Below are 7263 nucleotides of genomic sequence, written 5' to 3' on the forward strand. Positions count from 1 at the left end.
ATCTTGAATTATATTAAATGTAGTATAAATAAATGTTTATTAAAATACGTATTTATATGTTTTTTTTTTGGGGGGGGGGGTTCAATGAGTTAATCACAACCAGAGGAGACACTGTTGATTCAGTCTAATTCACCGTTTGTAGAAAACCAATATGACATTTAAAGAGCGCCAAACACCAGATTAGGACCTCAAGACCTCAGACCTCAAGAGACCAGAGGAAAGACTAAAGGGAGGGAGGAAGGAAGGAAGGAAGGAATTAAAGAAGGGAGGATGGATGGAAGGAAGGAAGGAAGGAAGGAAGGATTATGTTGTTAAGTCCTATTCCACAAATTCAATATTAATCACAATGCTGTATTTATACTAGTGGGGTCAAATAGAACATATTGTTGAGAAAATGTTTGACCTGACTTTGCCTTTAATTCTCTTTGTACAACTAAAGTGTAATCAATCATTATCATGTACAGCTAAAATCTATTGTTAATGGATAATTTTTTTTTTTTTAATGACTAGTTTACAAATCACTAACACCATACTGTGACTTTTCAAGTAGCACAAGGCAAATGTAACAAGCGACCTTTGGCTAATTTGGTAAACAAATCGTCTGTTTATGCGCATCTGCAAGTTTCTTTTAGAAAAATTAATTTCCAGAAATATGCTAATAGTATGGCTCCATTTTATTAGGGCTGTCTCAGGCTTTAGAATGTTGTCGGTAAAGTGAGCAAACTTATTTAAATGTCCACCCTCGAAAACCCAAATTCTTTCAAATGCCTCCATGACCTGTGACATCTACATGTGGACTGTGGTTATTTACACACATTTAAATCCTTGCAAACCAAACAACTTGCACATTTGCAAGGCCACCATCCCATTGCAAACATCACAAGCACCATGGGTTACTTTAAAACACATTCTACCAAACTATAAAATTCTCGATCCAAACTTACTGGGCCAAACTCGGTTATATCTTTAACCACTTGTTAAGTAGATTTAACCGACCGTTAACTTTAACGGCACTGTTATCTTGTTGTTCAAAACTCTGTTAACTTTAATCGGCTGTTATCTTGCTGTTAAAGTTAACACACCTAAGGACCGCCGCTAACTTTTTAACAGTGTGGTTAGCTCTCGATAGCATTCGTGGGCTTGACTTTGACATTAGTGATTATTTTGATGAAGAGTTACGCACACGCTACCACTTAGCAGTAATACGATGCCAAGTCTCATGCTGAGCCAAAAGAGAAAGAATAAAAACATATTTTTTAAGACGAGTTCTAAAAATGGACAGAGATTGCACAACATTTAGTGGGAGGTGATTTCAAAGAGAGGTTATCTGTGATGTTTCTTGATTGCTTTCACGTCAATAATCAAACAGACAACAACACAGAACAACGGCTAATTATATAATTTTAATTAATTTTAATTTTAATTAATAATTATAATAAAAGTAATAATTTTATTATTATTATTATTTTAGTCATTTTAATTTAAAACCGTAATTACAAATATTAGATGAAAAATACACACATTTTAGAAGTATGTAAATACAAAAACGACAAATAATTCAAAACTATCCTATAAAAATATTACACCAAAAATACAAATATATCGGGCAAAAAAAACATGACAAAAATATGAGAAATAAAATCTGACAAAAACATGCAATATTATATGCTACAAAAATATTACACAAAATATTCACTGAAAATACACACAGTATAATTTTTTTTTATTATAATGAATAAAAAAAAAACATTGATTGAATAATGTTTTCTTAGTCAGCAGAAAAATTCTTGCTTTTTTTTTCTCGGCGGGTGTCAGGGGGTTGTTTTCTTTCACAGACCCGGAAGTAAACAAAAGGAATTGTGGCATATATCGGTGATAACCAGTGACGTAAACGGCTCGGTTAACTTTGACGGTGCCGTTAATTAACAGCGTGACTACCCATGTTTTAAACAACGCTTATTTAACGGACGATTAGTTAACGGCGGGTTAAGAATTTAACCGGTGTTTAAACAGTGGTTAAAATAACCCAGAATTGAACAACCGGGCCCTGGTCTTTAAAAGGGCTACAGACGTCACATAAATAAAGAAATAGGCCACAAAAAGCTTGTGCAATAACATTTCCCATGTATTTTGAATCCACAAGTTACTGCGACTTCCTCCTGGCCACACTGCTTCCAATTCACCATGACCACTTTCTCATTTACTTAATAGGTCAAAGATGTCCCTTCTATCTGTTGTGTATGTTCTGCATTTGTGGATTTTTGACAAAATTAATTGCTTGCTATTTTTTTTCAATGAGCCTTTTTTGCCAGTTGTTGGTGGACAGATGAGGTTTGAAAACGAAATAACAAGTCAGCTTTTTGCTGAAGAGGGAGTTTCAGGATCATTATCAAACGAGAGGTGAGGATGGCGTAAGCACCGTTGAGAGGACTTTCCTGCCAGATGGCCACTTGCGCTTCCTTTTCGGCCCCAGCCGGTTGCTGTATCAACCGCCGGCTTAAGTGGATCAGCGCCAATGAGTTGTTTAGTTGGTTTCACTAATCACAAGTGGCTCGACAATCACACTGCAATTAGTTTGCTATTTTGCCCGCTTCGGTTTCAGGGATTCCAAACCGGGGTTGCCGTGGAAACCAAACAAGGGGAAGACACCAGTCATGTAAAGCTGTCTGCGTAAATGTCCCGTGTTAAGTCACCCATTTTATTTTTTAGAGAACAATGATTCTGATTTGCCTCTTCTTGTGTCAACAGTGAACACAAACACCACTGGAAGTTTTTATAGAAATATTTAATGAATATTGACTCCGTCCTTTTGTAGGCTTTGTTTGGCCTGTTTAACACGACAGGAGTGAGCTCAAAGAGCTAACCTGATTTCCTAAGCAAATCAGGTTGGATCCCAGATTTAGATCACTGATGTGCCTCTTGCAGTCCATGGCAACCAAACGAAAGGGACCGCGGAGAGCGACTGCATAACTAGGACAACCTCCGTGGCCCCACTTTTCGCAGAATCCTCCCATCCTTGTCTAACCTTTAGGAAGGACACCTGATGCTGTGCGCCGCCACCTGTTTGCTGCATGGCAATAACCTCCGCTCCGCATGAGGGTGGGGTGGGCCACATGAGAAGTGTGTACATGTGGACATGAATAATCCTGCACACAATGACTGTTGAATATTGCGTGAGAGCGAGAGACTGCGGCACCATCTGCTCGATGCACGACATTGTTTTGTGTTTCTTAACTGCACTCAGCTGTCGGCAACACCAGGTAATAAAAAAATAAAATAAGAAAGTTCGATACCACTTTTTCAGACCAATACCAGTATAGGTACACTCTAAAAAAGAACTTAATATATTCACTTTGGACCAACTTAATTCAATCGAGTGTCAACAATTCAATTGGTAATCTTAAATTGGTTCAACAACTCTCTTTTTAGAGTGTACTCAAATCGAGTAGTCACTGATACTAATGCCAAGTACAGATACTTTTCATATAAAAAAATCCCCCAAAAAGAATGAGAGATAATTTTCAAGAAAGGTTTATGTGTCCCTATGTAGCTTTTCCCCTTGTAATTTCTAGTTCCTGATTGTCAAACTGCCACTATCACAAGTACCGATACTTTTAGATACTGAAACCTCCCTAATTATGACTTGACAACAGTACATGATAGATAGGCTCTGTGGAAAAAATCTGCCATCTCTGGACTCATTTTGTAACTCTAATTGAACTTTTTAAAAATACAACTAATCAGAGACAGATTATTTTTTCATGTGCAATTTTCTATTATTCTAATTTTTAGGTTATAAAAAGGCCACAAGAGGTTTCATTTTTTGGCCACGCGTGGCAGTATTGATTTGAAATTCGATTTTTTGCATTGAGCAGCTTTAAACGTACTTTTATGCTGCTTTTGTTTCTGCCTTCCCTCATATTTGATTTTACCTCAGACCTGTTTTTATTAGTTTCCTTTATGACCTTACTTCCCTCCTGCCTTCCTTTGTTCCTCCCTTCTTTCCCTTCCCGCAGACCTGCATATTATTTTGCATCCTTCCTTTCAACCCTTAAACCTGCTTTACTGCCTTTCAATAATCCACTTCCTTTGTTTTTGACTTACTTTATTTTCTATTAACTTATTCACTGTCATAAATTCATAAAACAAAAAAAAAGATGATTAAAAATTATGGGGCAAGAGGCGATTATTTAAAAAAAAATTGTAATTAATTACATGACTTCACTAGTTAACTCACGATTAATCACACATTCTATATGTTCTAAATATACAATAAAAAAATTCTAGGTTTTCATACTCTTGTGAACAAAAGTGGAAATTGGATGGATGGATGGATGGATGGATGGATGTGAACAAAAGTGGAATTTTTTTTAAACTATTAGAAATAGTTCAAATGAATTTTTGACGTTTATAGCCGTCAACGGCAGTGAATGAATTTAAAAAAAGAAAGAAAGAAAATATTATTTAAAATTTGGGGCGTCAGGCGATTAAAGTTTTTAATAGTAATTAATCGCATGACTTCACCAGTTAACTCGCGATTAATCACAAATTTTATGTACAAAAATAAATGTACAATAATTTTTTTTTTTGATTTTCAACAAAAGTGGAAAAAAAATTAAACTAATAGAAATAGTTCAAATGAATTTTTGATGTTTATAGCCATCAATGGCAGTGAATGATTTTTTTTTTTTAAAAAGAAAGAAAATATTATAAAAAAATTGGGGCGTCAGGCGATTAAAGTTTTTAATCGTAATTAATCGCATGCCTTCACTAGTTAACTCGCGATTAATCACAAATTTTATGTACAGAACTAAATGTACAATCTTTTTTTTTTTGATTTTCAACAAAAGTGGAAAAAAAATTAAACTAATAGAAATAGTTCAAATGCATTTTTTATGTTTATAGCCATCAACGGCAGTGAATGACATTTTTTTTTAAAAGAAAGAAAATATTATTAAAAATTTGGGGCGTCAGGCGATTAAAGTTTTTTAATCGTAATTAATTGCATGCCTTCACTAGTTAACTCGCGATTAATCACAAATTTTATGTACAATAAAAAAAATCTAGATTTTCAACAAAAGTGGAAAAAAAAGTTTAACTAATAGAAATAGTTCAAATTAACTTTTGACGTTTATAGCCGTCAATGGCAGTGAATGAGTTAACTTTTTTTTCAAGTGTATACCAATGTATTTTTGTTCTACCATGTATACTAAACTAAAATGCAAGCTGCATTTAATCTTTTTGAAACACGGCGTGCTCCTTAGACTTGTAAATGTCATTAAAATCCATGAAAAAAAATAAAGCACACTTTCAATTTGAAAGGGCCGTACGCTTTGAAGGACAGCACTTTTTTTTATATTCTGTATGAAATAAATCAAATCACAGTAATTTAATCGGAACACTGCGCTCAAACGTGTGCTAAAATGGTCTTATCTCATTTGCAGCTTGACTCACTGCCCACCTGCCCGTCACTCCTTCCTCCACTGCAACAGGCGCAGCTGGCACTGACGTTTGTATAATGAATGTGGCTCATTTGCACTCCTGCACAAATAATGTGAAACATAGGGAACATTAAGTTGTGCTTTGATAAGTACAACGTTAGCAAACGTTGAGTTTGGTGCATTAATATTCATAAAGGATTAAGTTCAAATAAAGGGCCATGTGTACTTTAGTAGCTGGAAAATGAGATAGCATCCGTGGGAAAATAGTAAAACAACATTTCTTGTGCAAGCTCCTTGTGGCGAGTGCGGGTAGCGCAAACAATGCTAGATCATGTTATTATTTTTTACTTAACTGAAAGAAAGAAAAGGTATCCTAATTTCCTCATTTAGTGGATTTAAAGGGTGCTAAATCTTTTCTTTAGCACTTGTATGTTCAAATGTAAATCCTTAGCTTTGTGCTAAATAAATGTTTTACAATGGCCACACTTTCATCCAGGAAGAGGTTAATTCAATTAACAGTAATTCTTACTGCGGTGTACCAAGCATCAAGTGATTTAACCTTAAATGATTTATTTGGCGTCTGTAAATTTTAACACACACGTGAGCTATGTTAGCATTTCAATGTAACCGGTTGGTTTAATGTCCCAACCTGCCAAAGAGGTGGTTTTAGTATGCACTATCAGTAAAGCAGGATTCTATTTATGTGAACATCAGTCAGGGGTAATAATTCATTAGGCAGGCCCACTGTAATGAGCCTGTGCAGACAAAGCGCCCAGTTTCCAGCGCGTCCTCTTTCTCCAGGGAGCTGTGATCATAATGGCAGAGCTGTGTGTTGCCTGGTTGCGTGCTGAATCAAGTCATTAGGATAAACAGATAATGACTGGTCAATCAGGGTCCTCTCCTCTTTGTCTGTAGTCTTCCATACACTGAATTATTATTACTATTTATTTTTTTTAAGCAGTGCATGATTATTGACATGTATACAGACAGTTTCCGTTTAATTTCACTCAATTTTAATGTAATTATTTTTATTCTATTTCTTCTCATATTGAGGTTGAGGTTATTGTGCACTTATAGATTGTTTTTTTTTGTACTACTCATTTTGCATGAATCCAATAATTACCGAGTGGTGGTGGTGACGTCATAACTAAACTCGCGACCTCATTGGTCAGAATATTATTATAAAGACAGAAATCTAATTTTGCGTGGTACATTGCCAATAAACTGTTGAGTGTTTTAACACGGCTATTCTCGCTACAACCTTTACATTGTTGTATTTTTTTTTTGTCTCATTAGTGCTACACTACACACAAGAACTTACAGTTTTGTTTTGTTTTGCTTTATTGAAACTTGATTTACGAACATTCACATTGTTAGAACATCAATGCAACATAGAAAATAGAGAACTAATAGAGACAAGGAAAATATAACTAAAGATGACTCACCAAGGATTTTCAATGTATATGCACTTTTCTTCTTTTTGTCAAGTTGAAGCTATTGACAAATTACACAACAATTATACAAATCAAATTCTTAAAGAAATATCGGAAGATTTGGACATCCAAATTTTGTGTAAATACAATTTGTAGAAACTACAGGACAGTATCTGCTTTGTTTTCCTCACCCACTCACACGTACAAACATGGTCTCACTGGCCGGGAAGCGAACCCACGCCAACCTGCATCGTAAGCAAGTGATGGTACCACTCCGCCATCTGGAGCCCGGAAGCTACAGGACTGTACGCAACATGCACTCCAGCGTGGTGACGTCAGGCCAATCTTGCGATCCCATTGGTCAAAATATCAGCCTCGCGAAATGTGAT

The sequence above is a fragment of the Leptonotus elevatus genome, chromosome 18, assembly GCF_054856555.1.
Source record: "Leptonotus elevatus isolate MCC_2025b chromosome 18, RoL_Lele_1.0, whole genome shotgun sequence".
Taxonomy (NCBI): Eukaryota; Metazoa; Chordata; class Actinopteri; order Syngnathiformes; family Syngnathidae; genus Leptonotus; species Leptonotus elevatus.